Below are 20,952 nucleotides of genomic sequence, written 5' to 3'. Positions count from 1 at the left end.
TGCCCGTCTTCAGTCTCACATCTCCCTCACATCTCCGTCTGCTCTTTAGACTTATTAAACTGGATCTCCAGTAGACATCTTTAACTCAATATGTCCACAGTGGAACTCATTATCTTTTCCCCTCAACCCTTCCCTTCTTCTCCCTTCCCCCTTCCCTTACTGTGGGCAGCAACACCATCCTCCCATTCCCTCAGGCTCACAATTGAGGAATCATCCTGGATGCTTCCCCATATCTAATCTGTAGCCAAGGCCTGTCGACTTCTCCTTTGTAACATCTCTTGAATACACCCCCCTCTCTCTGATACTGCCCTGATCTTGGAACTGGTCTAGGCCCTCATCATCTCACTCCTGGAATATTACACTAGGCTGCTGGTGGATCTGCCTGCCTTCAGTGTCTTTGCACTTCAATCCATCCTCCATTCAGACATTAAAGTGATTTTCCTAAAGCACGGGTCTGATCGTGTGCTACTCAGTAAACTCCAGTGGCTCCCTGTCACCTCCAGAATAATACATAATTCTCTATTTGGCATTCAGAGCCCCTCATAACCTGCTCCATCCATCCTACCTTTCCATTTTTCTCATACCTTAGCTGGGACAGGATCCTATAATGTAGAACACAAAGGGTCAGTGCTAGAAGACTCCCTAAAGCCTTGCATGTTGAAACAGCAAGATGGTCTGCATGGGGGTCTTTCACTGAGCCAGGCTTGAAGGCAGGCAGAGCTTGTGAGCAGAGCCCAGGTCTCTGCCTTACCCTGGTATGAACAACAGTATGTAACCTTTCCAGAGCAACAGAGAATTCTAGAATTTTGAAGATAGATGAGACCTCAGCTTTCCTTCAGCTCAGTCTGTACCTGAAGCACAAAATATTCCATCAGCACCTTCTGGTCGGTCACTGAAACAGTTTTGCCGCTGATTCATTTTGTTCTGTGTCAATTTAACACTTTCTGTTCGGTGCTTTGTGTAAATCGGTGGCAGTGCTTGAGTCCTTAGGAAGCTCCTTTTCATTGTTTTGAAGTGACCTATGGAGGGCAGCTAAGCCAGAGGATAAGGTCACTCATCCTGGTGTGTGTCTGTGTGTTTTGTCATTTCTGCATGCACGGGTTTAGAAAGAGCCTTCTGACTTTTCCTCTTGTTAAGGAATTGTTTTATTCAGCAGCCCAAAGTAACAAATTGTTTCTGCCTTAGACCTGTGCCCGAAACCCCCACATATTAGGCACAGGAGAGTTAGAGGCTGAGCTGACTTCTTGGAACCCTTACTTTGCTTGGCACTTTTCTGTCTCACACAGTAGGCCGGATGCTATGGTGTTACACTATATGGCGAAAACTTGTCAGGGCAGGGACTATCTTTTGCCTTTTATTCTATTCCTACTGCTTAGCCTAGTGCCTGGCACACAGTAGGTGCTTCATAAGTATTGATTGATCGTAAGAACATTGAAAACAGCCCATATTCCTATTGGCTCTGTGACAGACTAGGAGAACTTTGTCAAATGATTCCCCCTTTCTGGACTTTCGATGTTTTATTGGTTTTTGTTTTCTGGCTACCTGGGAGATGTCATCAGTGTGCAGACTCTTGGTGACAGCTGCCACCTCAGAGGCCCCTTTCTGTGACTCCATAGTCTTGGAGAGTTGCTGGAGCCTTAAGGTGAAGTGACTTTCTCAGGATGTGCCAGAGGTCATTATTAGGTGTGCCAGGTACTGTTCTAAGCTTGGGTTGTGCCTCGAACCCAGGTCTTCCTGATCATGAGGCCCTTTTTGATCCACTTTTGTTGCCTCTTGGCCTTAGTTTTTCCTTTCCTAAAAGTAGTGAGTTGGACTAAGCCTCTTCTTTTGTTCTGCTGCTGTTTGATGCTTCTGTAATTCTAATTTGAGATCATAAATTGCCCTACCTGCAACCATCTCTGTTTTGTCTATAAATGTTTTGAAAAGTTTTATATTCCTCACCCAGAATATTGTCAGAGCAGCTCATCCTAACCCCTGGCAGGCTTCTGACTGGTGGAAGTAATGTCACTGGAAGAACACTGCCTAACCACTCTGTAGCCGTGTCTATGCTGCTTGTTAAAACGCGTGATCTTAAAGCACATTCCCAGGGAGTTGAGTAAGTATGGCAGAAAAGAGCGGGGTCCTGTCAGTACTCTTGAGGCTTTGTTCCTCTCTGTAAAAAACACTTCCGGGGCAGCTAGTTGGCACAGTGGATAGAGTCCCGGCCCGGGAGTCAGGAGGACCTGAGTTCAAATGTGACTTCAAACACTTAACACTTACTGGCTCTGTGACCCTGGTCAAGTCACTTAACCCCAATTGCCTTACCAAAACAAACCAAACCAAAACCCAAAAAAACCCCCACTTCCCTCAGAGGACTGACAGCACATCAGAAGTGATCAGCTCCCTCCCTCCTCTCTCCTTAGTAAAGCGGACCACCTCCTCAAGCCAAATAAGAATGATAACCTCTTCCAGGAGCAATAGTTTGCCAGAAGTCAATTTTAGAGGGTCCTTTGGAGACTGAGTTAAAGGTGAAATTGTTGTCTCTTCCTGTCTTGGAAAATGTTGCTTTGAAAGATGAGCTACTTCCTCATCCCATTGCAAAGATAAGCAAAGCCTAATTCTCTTCCTCCTGGGAGCAAACGTACTAAGGTTGGTGGTGCTGAGAACCCTAACTAGCACTGGCCTGGAAAAGCAAGACTCCTCCAGGAGTAGCAAATGTAGAACCAGCTCCTGGAAAGAGAAATTGTTTGGGGATTTTTATTGGACAAGAAAGCAGTATAAAGGTCAGGAGCTTTGACCTTTGTTTTCATCAGCAATCACCAGCAAATATTTAAGGAGTCCCTCCTGGATGCTGGACATGTTGTGGAGTGGTAAACAATGACAGAGCATTTGGACCCGAGGACGTGGGTCACACAACTCCTGTTTGACCCTGGGCAAGTTACTGTATTTATTTATGGCTTAATTTTGATCATTGGTAAAGCTAATGAACTAAATTATCTTTTCTGTTCATCATGGTATCCTGATTTATTCCTGTGTAGAAATTCCACTGCACTTAGCACAATGCCTGGCACATAAGTCAGCGTTTAATCAGAGTTTACTGACTGACTGTAAGATAATAGTCTCTGTTCTCAAGAAGCTTACAGTATACTTGAAGAGACAAGATGATCTGATTATGAAAGGGTAACTAACAATTGAGAGTCAGTTTGATGTGTTAGAAAAATAGACAGAGGAGTCAGGAAACCCAGATTTATTTTGATCCTGACTTCGCTACTCAGTCTCTGCCTAACCTTGTGTAAGCAATTCCTCCTTTTTTTGAAATACAACCTTTGCAAAATGAAGATTTTAATAGTATCACAGATTTAGAGCTAGAAGAGATCTTAGGTAACATCTGGTCCAACTTTAAAAGAAAACTTTTTGAGGCAGTTGGGGTTAATTGACTTACCCAGGGTCACACAGCTAGTGAGTGTCAGTATGCCAGGCACTGTGCTAGGTGCTAGAGTTGAAAGAACGAAATCGTTTTGAATTGGTTGGAACTTACATGCTTTAACACGCTTATAGTGGAAACCTTCTATTTTCAGTTGTTTGAAATGTATAGGCACTTAAGATAAAAAAGCTGTTAAGGGAAATGAAAGAGGCCATCTAGGGCAGAAGTGGCCCTCAAGGCTCTGTCCTGGGTCCCCTTCTCTCCCTCTAGACCACTTCACTGGGGGACTTCATCATCTCCCATGGGTCTCTTACCATCTCTATGTTATTTCCTGCCCAAAACTCTGCTGACCTTCAGCCTCCCATCTCCAGGTGCCTTTCAGACACCTCAGCCTGGATGTTCAGTAGATGTCTTACACTCAGTATGTTCCAAATTGACCTCATGATCTTCGTCCCAATACCTCCCCTCCCCCACCTTCCCTGTTACCAAAGAGGGCACCACCATCCCTTCCTGTCCCTCAGTCTCCCAGCCTGGGAGTTATCCTGGACTCCTCACTGTCTCCCACCCCCCATCCCTATCCAAGCTGTAGCCAAGGCCTGTGATTTCACCTTTGTAACATCTCTTGAATGTGCCCCCTTCTTCTCTGACGTTGCCCCCACCCTGGTGCAATCCCTAATCAGGTCACCCCTGGATTCCTGCAGTAGCTGCTGGTGGGGCTGCCTGCCTCAAGCCTCTCCTCATTGCGGTCCATCCTCCCTTCCAACACTACAGCGATTTTCCTAAGATGCAGATCTGATCACATCACCCCTACTTAATAAACTCTAGTGGCTCCCTATTGCCTCCAAGAGCAAATACAAAATACTCGGTTTGCCATCTTCCCTCTCCTACCTTTCCAGTCTTTCTGTACCTTCCTCTCTGACACATTGATACCTTAGGCAAATTCCTATATTTACTTTGGGCTTAATTTTGTTCATCATTAAAACAAGGACGTTTAATTAACTAAATGATCTTTGATACTGCACTGTGACCCTGGCCTCCTGGCTGTTTCATGAAGAAGACATTCCATCTCTTGGCTCCGGCATTTTCTCTAGCTGTCTCCCATGTCTGGAACACTCTCTCTTTTCTGCTCCAGCTCCTGACTTTCCTGGCTTAATGCCAGTGCTTTCTCTCTGTTAATTATTTCCTATTTATTCTGCATATAGCTTGCTCTCTATCTGTGTGTTTTCATTTTGTCTCCCCATTCAATTGTAAGCTTCTTGAGTGCAGGGGCTGGTTTTTGCTTCTTTTTCTATATCCAGCCCTTAGCATGGTGCCTGGCACATAGTAGGTACTTAATAAATGTTTATTGATTTATCTATTTATGATTTTCTTGACTTGGGGTTGATGAGCTTTCTTTTTAAAATCTATTTATAACTTTCTTTCATTATAATTGGTTTCCTTTGCAGTCCTGTGTATTTTATTTTGTGCATGTGAAAACATTCTTCTGAGAAGAGATCCATGGCCTTCACCAGACTAACTGCCAAAGGGGTCCAAGGCACAAAAAGGGTTAAGAACCCCCAGCCTGGTGGACAGATGAGGAACTCAGGGCAGAGAAATTGAATGTCATGCCTTAGGTCACAAAGGTAGTAAATCAGAGAAGCAGAACCCAAGTCATTTGACCTCAAAGCCAATGCCCTTAAAAAAAGTTTGTCCGTTATAAAACATTGATCTTGTTCTTCCTCTCACCCTCTTCTCTGAAAAGCAGTAGAAAATATATGCCACAAATAAGCGTAGTCAAAGTCAATTCCCATATTCAAAGCCAGTGCTCTTTCTCCTGTACCATGCGGTCTCTGCAAACCTAGGAATGTACTTCATTAGTTTCCATGATCAGGGAAGGTTGCCATACAAGGTCTTTTCCTCCTAGGTCTGTGTGTTTGTGAAAGATTAGATCAATATGATCAAGCTCACATGTTTAAGCCAAAGGGTTGAGGGGGAATTTGTCCCACAAAACATTAATTGAGACCAGCCCAACTGAATCTGGATGAATTTCCTCCTCTTCAAAATGGGGCTAATTCTACTTGAACTATTTGCCTCACAGAGTTTAGCTTCTCTGATTAAAGTGCTTCTTAAAGTGTCATGCTCTGTAGAAATGGGAGCTGAGGTTAGAAATATAGAAAATGGAGAATTAATTTTGTGAAGGCTGAATGAGTATATTCTTTCACTTACCATGTCTACACCAAAGATAGCCAGTTGAAAAGTGACCATTTCAATCAGCCACTGTTCTGTCTACACAGCAACAGATTATTGGATTGACAGTTTGCTATTCCTACTTTGCTGCCTCTCCCCCCCTTCCCCCCAACCATTGACTTATTTCATTGAAGCAACTGAATTGAGTGGTTGTTTTGGCTTTGTGTTGACACAGCCCTCGTTTTTGTTAAGGGCTCAGGACGGAGTTTAAATTTCCAGCATGAATACAAAGCAGCTGCCCCCGGGACCCCTGGTGCATTTGGACAGACAGCTGAATAGCAGGGGACTAGGGACTTTTATGTCATTTCTAGTAAATATTCTCCAAACCAGTGATATATTGTAACCAGATCAGCATCGATCCAAGGCCTTTGGAGGCAAAGGCTGTGTACATACTCCTGAGTGTGTTCTGTGATTTATACCATAGTGCATACCGTGGGGAAAATGCCAGCCTTAGATAAAATATTGTGTCTGTCCTTGTGCAGCTTACAGCCCCAGGAGGGGATTTGTTCTATGTAACTACAATAAAGAGTAGACTATTAGGGCCTAAGAGAAGTTTCACATAAAGGCTAGATGAGGTTTTAAAAGGTCTATTTCCCATGGAAGGAACAGAGAACACTTGGTGGATAAGGTGGCGTTTGGACTGGGCATCTGTGGATATGCAGGGCTTTAGCGATTAGCCGGACTTAGAAGGTGAACCCAGCGGGAGGAGAGGCTGGGGCAGGAAGCAGTTGTCACCTAGTTTGCCTGGATATGGATTAGTAAGATAAGACTAGTGAGTGAAGGTGGTAGGAGAGAGGGAATGGCCTTGCATGCCAGGCCGAGAAGCTTGGCTTTATGGAGAACGTGGTGGGCACAGAAGGGAAAGGAATAAGGCTCTGCACGCAGGACCTTCATCTTGGCAGCCTGGGAAGAACGGATTGTAAGTGGAAGTTGGTGCCGTGGTCTGGCGGCGGCTTGTTCTTTTTTTCTTCTTTTTTCTTTTAATTGTTATTACTTTATTTGGTACATTTCTTCTTTTTTATATAGTAAGCATTCTTATTTATAGTTTGGGGTTATAATTTTTATCCCTCTTTCCCTCCCTCCCCTCCCTGAGGTGGCAAACAATCAGATATGGGTTATACATCTATGGTTATGTAAAACATTACCATGTTAGTCATTTTGTTTGTTTTGTTTGTTTTTTTGTTTTTGGTGAGGCAGTTGGGGTTAAGTGACTTGCCCAGAGTCACACAGCTAGTAAGTGTTAAGTGTCTGAGGCCGGATTTGAACTCAGGTCCTCCTGAATCCAGGGCCGGTGCTCTATCCACTGCGCCACCTAGCTGCCCCGCATGTTAGTCATTTTGTACAAGAAAACTTGCTTAAAAGAAAAAAATGAAAGAAAGTGGAAAATAGCATGCTTCAGTTTGTGTTCCATCAAGTGCTTTCTTTGGAGGTGGATAGTATGCTTCAGCAATAGTCCTTTGGGATTGTCTCCGATCATTGTATTGTTGCGAATAGCTAAGTCATTCACAGTTCTTCATCAAACAATATTTCTGTCTCTGTGCATGATGTTCTTTTGGTTCTGCTCACTTCGCTATACATCATTCATCATTCCATACATGTCTTTCCAGTCCTTTCTGAATTCATCCTGCTTGTTATTTCTTATTCCATCCATGGTAGCTTCTTCTTTTTTTTTTTTCTTTTTGATGGTGGCTTATTCTTAATGCCATTCACTTTACTTTTCCCCAGTTTTGAGGAGGCACCTCATCCCATGCTATTGGAGTGAAGAATAGTATAACTAAGAGAACTTTTGTCCAGTTTGAAATGGTTACAAACTAGTTATTTATTTCAGGGTTATTTTAAGCTCAAGGAACTGCTGTAGATTATGTTCTGAGATAAAAATAGAATTCTTTAACTATCTGCCTTAGCTCAGCACACCTGGCATTGGGGGGAAAACAATAGGCAGCTAGAATGTTTTTTCCATCATATTGCTGCACCGGTCCTTAGCAAAGCTGCCACCCACTTCCCCACTTCCCCACCTCTATTCCCTACAGTGATTCTGAAATCTCTTGGTTAGAAATTAAGCCTCCTTTACTTTCCTTAGCAAGTAGAATAATTGGTCTTTGTGGGTAAACGTTATCTGAGTTTTGTCTAGTGAAGTTGAGAGTAGTCTATTAAAATAGGTCAGTCCATCTCTTGGGGCAGAACTGCCAGAAGGAGGCCACTTGACTGCTGCAAAGCATACCAGGAGACGGTGATGAACTTGGGGGTCTGGGAACACTGATTTCCACTTAGATCATAGACTCACATAGATGGAAGGGCCCTGAGAACAAAGAAAATCTTGGTAGCAAGAGCTGAAAGGACCATTGCCTGAGAGCTGGCCCCATTTGACAGATGAGGAAATTGCAGGCTTGAGAGAGTGAGGGACTTGCCCCTTATCACTGAATGAGGCTGGGGCTGGGGCTGGGGGTAGAACTCAGAGCCCCATTCTCTTCATTTCTGATCTACTTGTACTTTCCCTTCCACTGGCCTGTTTTGTTAGCCTCTGTTCAGAGGCCTGGAGCCTGTAGTTTGGGCTAAGAATGACTGGGTACCATAAAAGCATTTTTTTTAGATAGGCAAGTGAAATAGTGTGATTAAAGATGGAAGACCCTAGACCTTAGTTCTCTCCCCTGAGAAGCAACTGATAAGGAGAAGGGACTGGCTCTGTCTGGGTCACATAGAGAGTGGAAGAGCTGAGGGTGGCCCTCAAGTCTTGTACTGTTATAACAGGCCAGGTTCAGACAAGAACCTTTTGCCAGCGAGCACCCAAAATGTGTCTGAACTTGTTTTGGCCCCTTCTCGTTTCACACCACTTTTGTTTGAGGATTCTTGGGGGTTAGAGTAAAACAGACCATACTTTTGTTATTTCAGAACCAGCAGAGGGAGCACAAGTTAATAGAGAAATGCATTTTATTTAATTGAAAAATTCCTATTTCTAGCTCTGGAAATAATGGTGTAAAAATATTTTAACTGACTAGGGCTAATTTGAGGGGCCTAATCTGACTGGGGTACTTAATCTGGGACTGTTCACTGTTTGCTTATCTGACTGCTATTAATTTAATATGGGCCATTTATAAAGTTCCACCACACTGCTTCACTCCCAAAATTGATAAGCAAAACATTAAGAAGCCTCTTCCATTTAACAGCAGAGGGTTTATTTATGAGATACAATTTAAAATTAAGAACACAGGGAAATCAAATGTACAACCTGACTGCGTTCCAATGCATTTCTTTCCACCTGCTGCGCCTGGAACTTTTTTAGCCTTCTCCTGCATACCAAGGGACCTTCTTCTAGCGTTCTCCTAATGCTCCAGCGTCCCTTCCCCCCCCCTCCCCCCTTTTGCTTTCTCCAACCTGTACCCTGTGCTCTCTGGCACCCCTTTCTGTCCATTCTTCCCTTCCGTGTCTAACTCTCCAGTTTATATATTTTCCTTCTCTCCACTCAAACCTCGGGGCTCCCTGTGCACACACCAAGGTAATCCGCCAACCGCACTATGGCTGCAGGGGAACACTGAACATCCCATGCATACCACACCCAGGGCTCCAGGAGCCCGTGCCCCCTGCTGTGCACCCAGGGACCTCTGGATGAGCCCTGGATCTCTTTGATAGATCCGCTCAGGGTGGAGGGAGCTGGGGCTTTTCCCCCAGCTGTCTGACCTGGTGTCTTGTACAGCCCATGGGGCTTTTTTGGAGGGTGAGGGGCACCAGCCCCTCCCACACAGAGAAGAAAAACCTGAGGGCCTAAGGCTTTTTAATCTCAGCCCAAAGGTAGGGTCCCCAAATCAAAATAAATTTCCACAATGGACAAGATAATTCAATTGTTTGCCAACAAGAAAAGGGAAAAATCTGAAAAAGAATGTCTCAAGTTACTTCTAGAAAATGTGTAAGAAGAGGGTGGCCTACACAATCAGCTTCACCTTGATCTTTTTATTCACTGAGTTACTAGGGCTGGCAGGATCTTTAGGAATTGTTTGTCTCACTCTTTTATTTGGCAACTAACTATGGGAATGAAGGATCAGAGGGGTATTGTATTGCCTAAAGTCACACAGGTGGCAGAATTTTAACCATTTGAGTCCTTTGTGGCTAGTCCTGAGCCCAAGGATGCTTTAAGAATTACATTATCTCAGGAACAGACTTCAGAGACCCCATGTCAAGTACTTGCTGTTATTATCCCCATTTTATGATTGAAACTAAGGCAAAGGAGGTTAAGTGACTTGCATGGGGTCACACGCTTAGGAATTGTCTGAGGCTGGATTTGAACTCAGGTCTTTTTGACTCCAGGCCTAGCGTTCTATGCACTGAGGTGCCACCTACCTACTAGGTGGCATCTTATCTTGGCTCCGTGTTGTGCTGGTATACCTGGGATGGGATTGGGTGGCTAGCAAACCAAGTAATAGCCCTATGTCAGTGCACAGTCTCTCTCTTTCTGTGGCGACTGCTCACTGAAGCCAAGGACTTTGCTCATCTTACACACTAATTCCTGTAGGTCACTGCCAAGTGCTTACTCACTGTATTCACTGTCACTCTGAGCATCTTCCTGTCTTCTGACCTCATTCAAGCTGATTCATCAAGGAGTTATAGATTTGGGGGACACAGAGAAAAATAAAACAGTCCCTGCCCTGATGGATGGCGTACTATAACAACAGATAAATAGGAAAGTACTGGGTGATTTGGGGAGGAAAAAGGAGGTGTGGCATAAGAGCTGACTGATTCAAGGGAGCCAAGAATTCTCAGGGCAGAAGTGAGTTTTGGGTATGCATTCAAGGCCTGGGGAGCAGACAACAAATTGAGGGAAGCACAAGTAGACCAGTTTGGCCAGGATGTTAAATGTGGGGATTGATCAGACAACAAGCATTTATTAGATACCTCCTCAATGCCGGTCAGTATCCTACAAGGTCCTGGAGATAGACGAAAATAAAACTGTCCTTACTCGTAAGGACATAATTTTCTGTTGTGGGAGAAACCATAGGTACACAAAAGGTAAGTATCAGGCCCTTCTGGGAGGAGGGGACACAGGACTTGAGCTGTGTCTTAATGGAAGGGGGGGTTCTCAGGGAGCTGGGGTGAAGGGGGGTCACGGTCAGGGCAAAGACGTGGAGGTGAAAGGGAGGGGCTGTGTGTAAGTGTTTGGGATTCACTGGAAGCTGGGGAGTGGAATTGTCAGACGGTGCCTTAGGTGAGAGGAAGAATGTGGAAGGAGTCTGGTCCAGGGGGACAACGTTTGCAGAGTCCTGGGTGCAGAAAGACATGAGGCACGTTTGGGCCACAGGGACGACTCGGCTGGGGCAGAGAATGCTGGGGCAGGGGCTAGTAAGTAGGAGGTGAGGTCGGAATGGTGATATGTTGGGGGCCATGAACAGAATTCAGCAAAGAAGGCACTGAGACCCTGTCCTTCTGTGTTTCATCCTAATCTTAATGTTGGAAAGGACTTTTGAGGTCATGTGGTCCACCTTCTCCCCAAAGCAGAAAGGCCTTCTACAGTCCCTGATAAGTGCTCATCTTGCCACTGTGTATACACTTCCAGTGATGAGAAACTTACTATTCCATTTTTGGACACCTTTAGTTGTTGGCAGTTAGATTAGTTGGTTGGTTTTTAAGTTGAGCCCATATAATCCTTAGATAGATTTTTTGTTCAAAAGTTGAGCCACAATAACGGACATAGCATTGGAAGGTGACACATGAACATTTTTGTTGTTGTTGTTGTTTTGTTTGTTTTTTGCAGGGCAATGGGGGTTAAGTGACTTGCCCAGGGTCACACAGCTAGTAAGTGTCAAGTGTTTGAAGCCAGATTTGAACTCAGGTACTCCTGAATTCAGGGCCAGTGCTTTATCCACTGCACCACCTAGCTGCCCCAACACATGAAAATTTAAACTAACCTTGTTATCTCACACATGAGGAAACTGGACCTAATGTGGTGAGTGACGTTAACATTTCAGCTTCATTGCTCTTTCTCCTACCTTTCTCTGTTTCATTATACTTCAAATTGTGATTGGGCATGCCCCCCCAAATATATATGTTTTTTAAAATAAATGGTAATTGATATCATTTGTTTTTATCCCACCTACATTTCCCACTGTTTTCCTTCCTTGCCATTGTCATAAAAAAACAAGACAAAAGTTCACTAAAACTAACTAACCCATTGAAAAAGTCTGATGTTCTATTCAGTATTCCCTGCAAAGAAGGGTGTTGGGGAGAGGTGCCTTCTTATCCCTCTTACAGGACGAGATAGGTCATTATAATTTTGTAGGATTCTATATTAACTTTTCTGGTTGTTGTTTTTTCCATCCATCTTGTTGTGTACATTGTTTCTCTGGTACTACTACCTACTTTGTATCAGTTCATATGAATCTTTCCGTGTTTCTCTGTTTCTCCTGTTTGCTCTCTCTTCTGGTTTATAAAGATAGGCAAAGAAGAGCTAAAACATCTGCTGATGACATGCTAACCTACTATACCATTCTTGAAGTTTTGCTAGGGATGAGACCTGTGATCGCATGTGTTGAAAAAACTCCTGGGTGAGGAAGCTTGTGTCAGAGGCAAGACCTAATCCCAAGACCAGAACTCCCTCCCTTGTGCCATGGCTGCTTCGCCTTGCTAGGGGAGGAAATCCTCAGGAAGACAGCTGTCCTTTCCATGATTGAGAACATGATCTGAGGTGCTAGGATTTTTACTTTGGGGGGGGGGGACTGTGCGCATGCGCACGCATGATTTCTCAGGATCATTACTACAATACCAATAACTTGAGTTGCAAGGCCCAGTCAGGTTTCTGGTGATCAGCTGCCTTTCAATGCTTTGCTTTTTTACTCTGGGAAGAACATTCCCTGCCCCAGTAGCGGAATCCCTTTGGTCTGTCCATTTTTGCTCTTCTGTCTGTTCCATGTTAAATGGAACCCTCATAGCCCACAGTACATCCCGTGTAGAGCTCTCACTGAGTAGGCCAGAAGAAGACAGTCTGGAATTGAAAGAGCCCCATTCTACTGACAGGCCTGGGGATTATGCTCCTGTTTGAAAGAAAGCAAGAAGCCCAAAAGTGGAGAGTTACTGGTATGTGGGATAGATCATTCCCTGGCTACACAAAAGTACATTGGGCACAAGTAGACCCCATTCTATCCCAGATTACTCAAGTGCATGAAAGTGTGACATGCCCAACATGGACAGCCTCCCTGAGGGTTAGGAAAGACAGGCAGGGAAGAGGTGGGCCTATCTGACACTTGTGTTTGTGTTCTGGAAAGAGAAAAGGCAAAGGAAGGAGGCCATTGGCCCACTGGGTCAGTCTTCTTCCCATCTGGTGAATGATAGAGGGCTGACTCCACTCTGGACTGCCCACACTGAAGGCATCAAAGCCTTGGCCTGAGCTTCTGTAGATCAAGGAAGTGTTTCTGTTTTTACAGAATCCCTAATGGGAAAGGACTTCAGTAGCTTCCAGGTCCACCCCACACTGCACTAGGAGTCCTCTCTGTAACCTCCCTAACAAAGTCTCTGTCAGCCTTTGCAGGAAGACCTCAGGGTAAGGGATGAATGGCTCACCACCTGTGACACCTACTCTACTTGTGCAATGAGTGAACCATTAGGGAGGGGAGGTCTTCAGGTTTTCTCCAGACTTGAATTTACTTCTTTGTAGATTCTACCCACTGCTTCTATTTCTTTATGACCTTTCAGATACTTGAAGACATACATCACATTTTTTCAGTACACATAGAATGGCATCTCTACAAATAACCCTTGTGTTGGGTGGTGAGTTTGTATTCTGCAGCAGGGGTCTTAACTGGCAGTCAGCATACTGTTACAGTTCTTCACAACTGGGCCATCTTTCCGTGGCTGGGACCAGAAATTCTCAAACTTTACACTGAATCATTCTAGAGTATCTACAGCTACTCAAGGATGTTGCAAAATCCTCCAAGTTAAATCGTAGATTTTAGTTTTTAAATTACTTGGCATTCCACAGGAGGATAGTAGTGTGAAACAGAACTGTACTTCTTCAGGCTATATGTAGGAATGAGAGCTATGATTTCATTGATCTGAGAAACAGCCAAGTAAAGAAACTTCCCCTACTAATCCATGGCACCACCTCTTCTTTAACTTAAGAGTCCTCCAGAGGAGCCTAGAATGTATTGGTAACCTGGAAAGGTTGGAAAGGACTCTTTAAATTCCCTTCCCACTCTGGTTTTGTGGCAGCATGTCACTGCCAGAAGGTGGCCCATTTTTAGATCTCCAGGGAAGGAGGGCTGTTTTTCTCTTTCTGCAAGTATCCCTGGAAGTGTCACAAGACTCGTAGCCAGCCTGGTGTTGAGGTTCCAACTCACCTATGACTAAATGCCCACTGAAGCTTCTTTCTTCTCTGAGGTCCTGTGCTTCCTCTGTTCACAAGGCCTCTGGCACCAGCTTGTAGTCACCATCTACTTTGGCCTTTACATAATGACACGTCCTTAGACCCTGGTTGAATGCTGGATTCAGTCACTCAGTCGTCCAACACACACACACACACACACACACACACACACACACACACACACACGCTGCTTATAGTACTCTGTTCTTAGTGACTAGAGATATAAACTGAAGAATGAGAATCAGCCCTTTTCAAGCTGTGAATCAGCTCTCTGGGGCCTTGGGGGCCATTCAGAGATCCCTCATTTTACTCCAGATGAGGAGATGGGCTCAGGGAGAAGTGCCGGAGAGAGGCGGGGTTTGACTGGCTCCATTTAGCGATGCTGTCAGTAACAGAAATAGAAAAGAAAAATCGTAATTGCACAAGATGAATAAAATGTTCAAAAATCTGATAAGGGGGAAATGATTTCCAGCAGGAAAGACTCGGAGACGAGTGCAAGAAAGTTGTGTGATTAGGGTTTGTAGTCTGCAATAGATTAAAATGATGCAGAGTTTCTGGGCTTTCTAGTGATTGGAAACATCCCTATTTAAGCTCCTTGTATCAATTCAGCCTTTTCCTTCCTGAACAAGAACTGATTTCAGCTTCGGTTTCATTGAAAAATGAAGCAATTATTTTTAGGAAACTTTTCAGGCCAAGTACCATTTGGAGCTTGGTAGAAGATAGTTGTTGGTACTGAAACATAGTTAGCATTCTGTCTTTATGAAGATCCTGTCGTCAGTAAGAGAGTCTTCTTATTCTGTGGGAAGTTGTCAGGGAAGGGACTGGTTTGGTTCACTGTTTATTATTGAAGAGTTTCAAAGCTTTGGTCATCAGCCTTCCACATATGAGGCATTGCAGCTAGGATTCTTAGACATTTTTGTTTCCTGGGTTCCCTGGACAGTCTGGGGAAGCAAGCCTTTGGACTCTTTATCATAATGTTTTTAAATAATTGAAGAAAATGGTAAATTCGGTAGAGGTCAGTGAAAATAAGTATTATATTTTTCCCTATCCAAGTTCATAGACACCCTTCCCCCCCCCCCAAATCCATCCACAGGATCCCCTCCAAACCCTGCCCTAAACCCCAGGTGGAGAGCCCCTGTGCACAAAGAGCATTGCCCTCCTCTAGCTTTTGTGACAGGGGCACATTTAGGGTATGATATCTAATTTGGAAAAGCCTTTCCATAAACTGTTGCAGGAAGGGGCATGGGGACTGTCGGGTGAAGCTGTACAGTCCAAGATTGCCTGAGGAAGTTCTCTGTCTTGTGTTCCCCACTGTCAGTTCCTTCCTGGTTTTCTGCAGCATCATGACTCCTGAAGCTCTCTTCTCTGGGTTTGGAGTCAAGAAGACCTGAGGTCAGCTTTGGGTCTGGGTGACTTTCAGCAAGTCACTTTAATTTGGGGGGGCCTCAGTTTCCTCATCTATAAAATGAAGGGTTTGGATTAGATTGTGTCTCGAGTCCCTTCCAGTTATAAATCTGTGATCCTTCTTCCCTTGAGATGAGACAGCTCTCTGATTTCATTTCCATTGCCTTTTCCTCTGTAGTGTTGTGAATTGTCTTGTTTGTTTCACTGTCATTGACCCTAACTAAAGTAAACCTCGTTTGCCCACTTTTAATCATGGAATGCATTCTTGCTTTTTGTAAAGGAGCCTGAGACTTAGCTCTGTTCTCTCTTTTCCCAGTAGGACATTTCCTGACATAGTCAATTTTTTTTTAAAGTCTTCTCTACTCAAGACACTGATTATTTCCCTCTGAGAGTTTTGTATGTGTGTGAGAGAACTAGGCATGAGACCTTATCTTGACTGACTCTCCTTTCCGTTCAACAAACATCTATTAAGCACCTGCTGTATTCTAGACACTCTCCTAGGTCCTGGGGATACAAAGACAGAACTGTTAACAGTCACTCCCCTGGAGGAGCTGACAGATAAGTAAGGATGAAATAAAATACAAAGTAGTGGGTGTGAGAGTAGGAACAAGGGGAGTTCTAATAATTGGGGAGAGTCAGGAAAAGTCTTCTAGAGAGGCAGCACTTGAGGTGACCTTAAAAGGTCCTTAGGATTCCAGGGGGCAGAGATGGGGAGGAGAGGATGGATTCCGGTCCAGGGGCCAGTTTGAGCACAGACATGGAGATGGGAGGGGCCTGTGGAGGACAGCTGACAAACCAGTTATGCTGGAATGTAGAGTATGTCCAAAAAGGAAGAACTTTAAATCCCAAATCTAGGCCTTTGTATTTGGTTCCAGGGGCAATCAGGAGCTGCTGAATATTGAGCTAGAGGTGACATTCTTGCCTAGAGACAGCTAGGTGTTGCAGAAAATAAACCATTGGGCTTGGAGTACAGAAAGCCTGAGTTCAAATATGGCCTCTAGTGCGTAATATCTGTGTGACCCTGAGCAAGTCACTTTACCTCCATCTGCTTTAGTTTTCTCAGTTATAAAATCAGGATCATAACGACACGTACCTAACAAGGTTGTTGTGAGGGCCAAATGAGATCATATTTGTAAAGCACAGAGCACAGGTACTATAGAAACACATAGTCCCTTCCCCCACCTCCTACCTAAAGCCCAACATATGCATTAGGGCTTCATTTGGACAACTGTGAAAGATGGTTTGGGGCAAAGAAAAACTGGAAGCTAGATCCATTAGGAAGCTTTTTGCAGTGCTCCACCTGTGAAGTGATGAGGGCTTGCCCCAGGGCAGTTGTGGTAGCCAGATGACTAGGTGGAAGGGCACATGTGCCAGAGATCTGCTGCAGAACTGACAACGTGTCCCTGAATTGCCTGTAATTGGGAGCATGACTGTCCTGTTTGGATACAGGCAAAATTTGTTTTGGATGTGCCCTTTGAGATTTCTGCATAGAGCAATCACAGGACCTAGAGTCAGGAAGATCCATCTTCCTGAGTTCAACACTAAACCTTGTTTGCCTCAATTTCCTCATCTGTAAAAGGAGCTGGTGGAGATAATGGCACACCACTCCACATCTCTGTCAAGAAAATCCCAAATGGGGTCATGGAGAGTCAAGACACTACTGAAACCACTCAACATGAGACTTCTAAGTAGAGGTATGCAGGAGGTAGTTGGTGATATTATTGAACTGGAGCCCGAAAGAGGTGAGCTAGAGGGATGTAGATTTGGGAGGTCACCAAGGAGTCTTTGAAACTGGAATCTGAAGAATTCACAATGAGAGCAGAGGACCCAAGACGGTCTGGGATGTGCCCATGGGAAGGGGCAGGGCATGGATAATGTACAAACAAAGGAAAGAAGGATAAACACTAACCTGTAGATCTTTGAGGTTTGATCTTCACAACCACCCTACAAGGTAGGTGCTATTCTTATGCACGTTTTGCATATGAGGAGGCTGGGCTGAAATGTTAAATGACTTCTCCAGGGTCACACAGTTACATGTCTGAGGCGAGATAATCCAACATTCTACCCACTGTGCCATCTAATACTTTGTCATTCTTTACAGAGAATCTGAGAGGGCACAGCTTTCTCCCTTTCATTGTAGAGGCAGAGAATTAGAATGAGGGTTTGTTCCTTTAATATAGTGCCCTCCATCTGTTTGTGGGTCTTCATTCATTTACTATGTACACATTGTATGCAGACTCCTGTGCTTAGCACGGGGAAGACCCAGATAAAGAAGACAGTCTCCCTGCTTGTGTGGCCACCCAACACCAGCCCATGTCGACTTAGAAAATCACAAGTGACCCTTATCTGTGTTGGGTTGTATGTACTTTTATTCATCTTGTTAAACATTTTCCAGTGACTTTTTAATGTAGCTCAGCTGTGAGTTAGAAAACTCTGGTGTGGAATAGAGTACAAACACTACCAAAGGCTTACTCAGCTTGCTTGTGTTATGGGTTCAAAGGGGGAGCCCACTCCCTAGTCAGACATGGCACCTAGCATCTCCCCTTTCAACCTGCCCCAGCCTTTCTGCCAGTTTACCCTTCTTTTCCCTTCCTGTCTCTGGAACCCACATCCCCACTTTTTGTCCGAGTGAGCCCAGAATCCCTTCTCCATTCTCATTGTGAGGCCCACTACACCCTTCCAATGGTGCTAGGCTGCTTCTGCTGAACGGACACCCTGATGTAGGCCTTGCTATTGGACTTTTTAAAAATTCAGGGGCAGCTAGGTGGCGCAGTGGATAAAGCACTGGCCCTGGATTCAGGAGTACCTGAGTTCAAATCCGGCCTCAGACACTTAACACTTACTAGCTGTGTGACCCTGGGCAAGTCACTTAACCCCAATTGCCTCACCAAAATAAATAAATAAATAAAAATTCAATTATATTTTATTTTCAGGTTTGAATTCTCTCCCTTCTATCTTCTCTCCCCCTTCCTACCCTTCTATCTCCCCCATTGAGAAAGCAAGAAAAACCAAAACCTGTTACAAACATGTCTAGTCAGGCAATAGAGATTCCCTTATTGGCCCTATATAAACCAGTTCGTATGGCTTCATCTTCACTTTTTTTTTTTTTTTTAGTGAGGCAATTGGGATTAAGTGACTTGCCCAGGGTCACACAGCTAGTAAGTGTTAAGTGTCTGAGGCCGGATTTGAACTCAGGTACTCCTGACTCCAGGGCCGGTGTTCTATCCACTGTGCCACGTAGCTGCCCCCTCATCTTCACTTTTGAGTCCATCTCTTCTGTTTTTGGAAATGTATAGTATCTTTCATCACAAACCTCTAGAACTCTGGTGGGGGCACAGTGCTGATCAGAGTTCCTAAGTCTTTCAAAGTTATTTGTCTTTACAGTATTTTGTTATTGTATAAATTGTTTTCTTGGTTCTGCCCACTTAATTGTATATCAGCTTATATAATTCTTCTCGGGTTTCTCTGAAATTAGCCCTTTCATCATTCAACAAACAGTATTCTGTCACTTATTTATAACAGAACTTGTTCTGCCATTCTCCAGTTTACAGTTACCTTGCCCACCCCCCCCCCTTTTTTTTTTTGGTGAGGCAATTGGGGTTAAGTGACTTGCCCAGAGTCACACAGCTAGTAAGTGTTAAGTGTCTGAGGCCGGATTTGAACTCAGGTACTCCTGACTCCAGGGCCGGTGCTCTATCCACTGCGCCACCTAGCTGCCCCCGCCCCCCCATATTTCTAATTCTTGTTACCATGAAAAGAATTAAAGAATTGCCATAAATGTTTTTGGACATATGAGTCCTTTTCCTTTCTCTTTAATCTCCTTGAGGCATAGACCTAATATTGCTAGGTTAAAGGGAATGCACAGTTTAATAGTTTTTTGAGAGTGGTTCCAGTGCTTTCTAGAATGGCTGAACCAATTCACCGTTCCACAAATAAGTGCCTTAATGTATCTTAATGTATCTGTTTTCCCACATCCCTTCCAGCATTTGTCATTTTCCATTTTTGTCAACTTTGCCAATCTGATGGGTATAAGTTGGAATCTCAGAATTGTCTTGATTTGCATTTCTCTCATTATTAGTGATTTAAATTATTTTTCATCTGGTTATTGATAGATTTTTTTTCCTCTGAAAACTGTCATTTCATATCCTTGTTCAGTTATCAGTTGGAGAATTTTCCATTGGTTTTGCAGCTATGTTCTTAGGATTATTGGGTCTTTCCAGCTTTGTAGCTGAATTTTCCTACTTGTGTTGTTTTCCCCAATTAGACTGTGAGCTTTAAAGATATTTTCTTTCTCTGTTTGTATTCTCTGCACTTATCACTGTGCTTGACTCATAGCAAGCTCTCAGTAAATATTCTCATTGATTCTCATCACCCTAATATAAGTTCTAGCCTCCCTTCCCACCATATCTTAATACTTTCCTCAAAGCACGCTATGCCCTAGACAAACTAGGTAAACCTGCTTTTTGGTCTCTCATCTATGTACTCTTGATCATGCTGTGCCTTGTACCTGAACCATATTCCTTCCGCCATTTCTCAGTCACATCCCAACCGGCCCCCCTCACCTCCCCAACAGAATAATAACTGTTTACCTTCAAGGAAAAAGAAAAGCCTTAGATAATATTTTGGCTTTTAATTCCTTGGTGCACTTATCAAGTAATGTACACGTGCATCTTGCAACCTCCAGAAACGTTGAAGCAGTATCTTATTTAATGTCAGGTCAACCTCAGCTCTGCGCACAATATTAACTTCAGAACTAGTTTTGATTGAGTGAATTTACGGCATGGAAATCTGTGATCCTGGTTTCTCCCAGGCAGTGACAGTGAAACACAGGTTTTTTCAGGTTGTAATAGCAAGATAGAACAGTGTCAGGTATAGTCCTAATGACAAGACTGCATGTCAGCTTTCTGAGGACCAGCCCAGCAGGTATATGGAGTAAGTCATCATAAGAATACTTTCTACTAAGTGATGCAGTAGGGCAGCTAGGTGGCACAGTGGATAGAGCACTGGTCCTGGATTCAGGAGGACCTGAGTTCAAATTTGGCCTCAGACACTTCACACTTACTAGCTGTGTGACCCTGGGCAAGTCACTTAACTCTCATTGCCCTGCCCAAAAAAACCCCACAAAAACTAAGTGATACAGTTCTTGTCTATTATGGCACATGAAACAGGAATGTAATACAGAGATATTGAAAGCTATCTCTGTTAAGTGGTTTAGTTCTGCTCCAAGACTTAAACATGCTAAAGGATGAAGACCCCTGAGTTAGAAGGCCTTCATGTATTCACAAGCAAGACTCTTTCCCACTTCAGGCCTTTGTTTTTCCATCTGTAAGATAACATTGTCCGCCATCTTCTGCCACGATGTTTCTCACTCCTGTCTGTAAGATAACATTGTCATCTGTCTTGCTGAGCTGCTTCTCGCTCCCAAAAGACTGGTTCTCTGAGTTGGTTCTCACCATCTTTGTGTTTGCCAGCTGCATTGACTGTTGTAGACAAAGAAATAGCCTTTCTCTTTGATGAGCTTGTTCTGGTATCAACACTTATTCACATAGGAAGTTTTAAAGAATCTCAGCCCAAA

At 44.0% G+C, this 20,952-nt stretch overlaps 1 protein-coding gene across 1 annotated transcript in view; it reads left to right on the top strand.

Annotated features, from left to right (window-relative positions):
- Nucleotides 1-20,952, top strand: part of ARHGAP35 (Rho GTPase activating protein 35) — a 161,650-nt gene that overhangs the window by 77,347 nt on the left and 63,351 nt on the right. The window lies entirely within an intron of this gene.

Source organism: Dromiciops gliroides, chromosome 3 (assembly GCF_019393635.1).
Source record: "Dromiciops gliroides isolate mDroGli1 chromosome 3, mDroGli1.pri, whole genome shotgun sequence".
In the NCBI taxonomy this organism is placed as follows: domain Eukaryota; kingdom Metazoa; phylum Chordata; class Mammalia; order Microbiotheria; family Microbiotheriidae; genus Dromiciops; species Dromiciops gliroides.
This window is presented reverse-complemented; position numbering and strand designations above follow the sequence as displayed.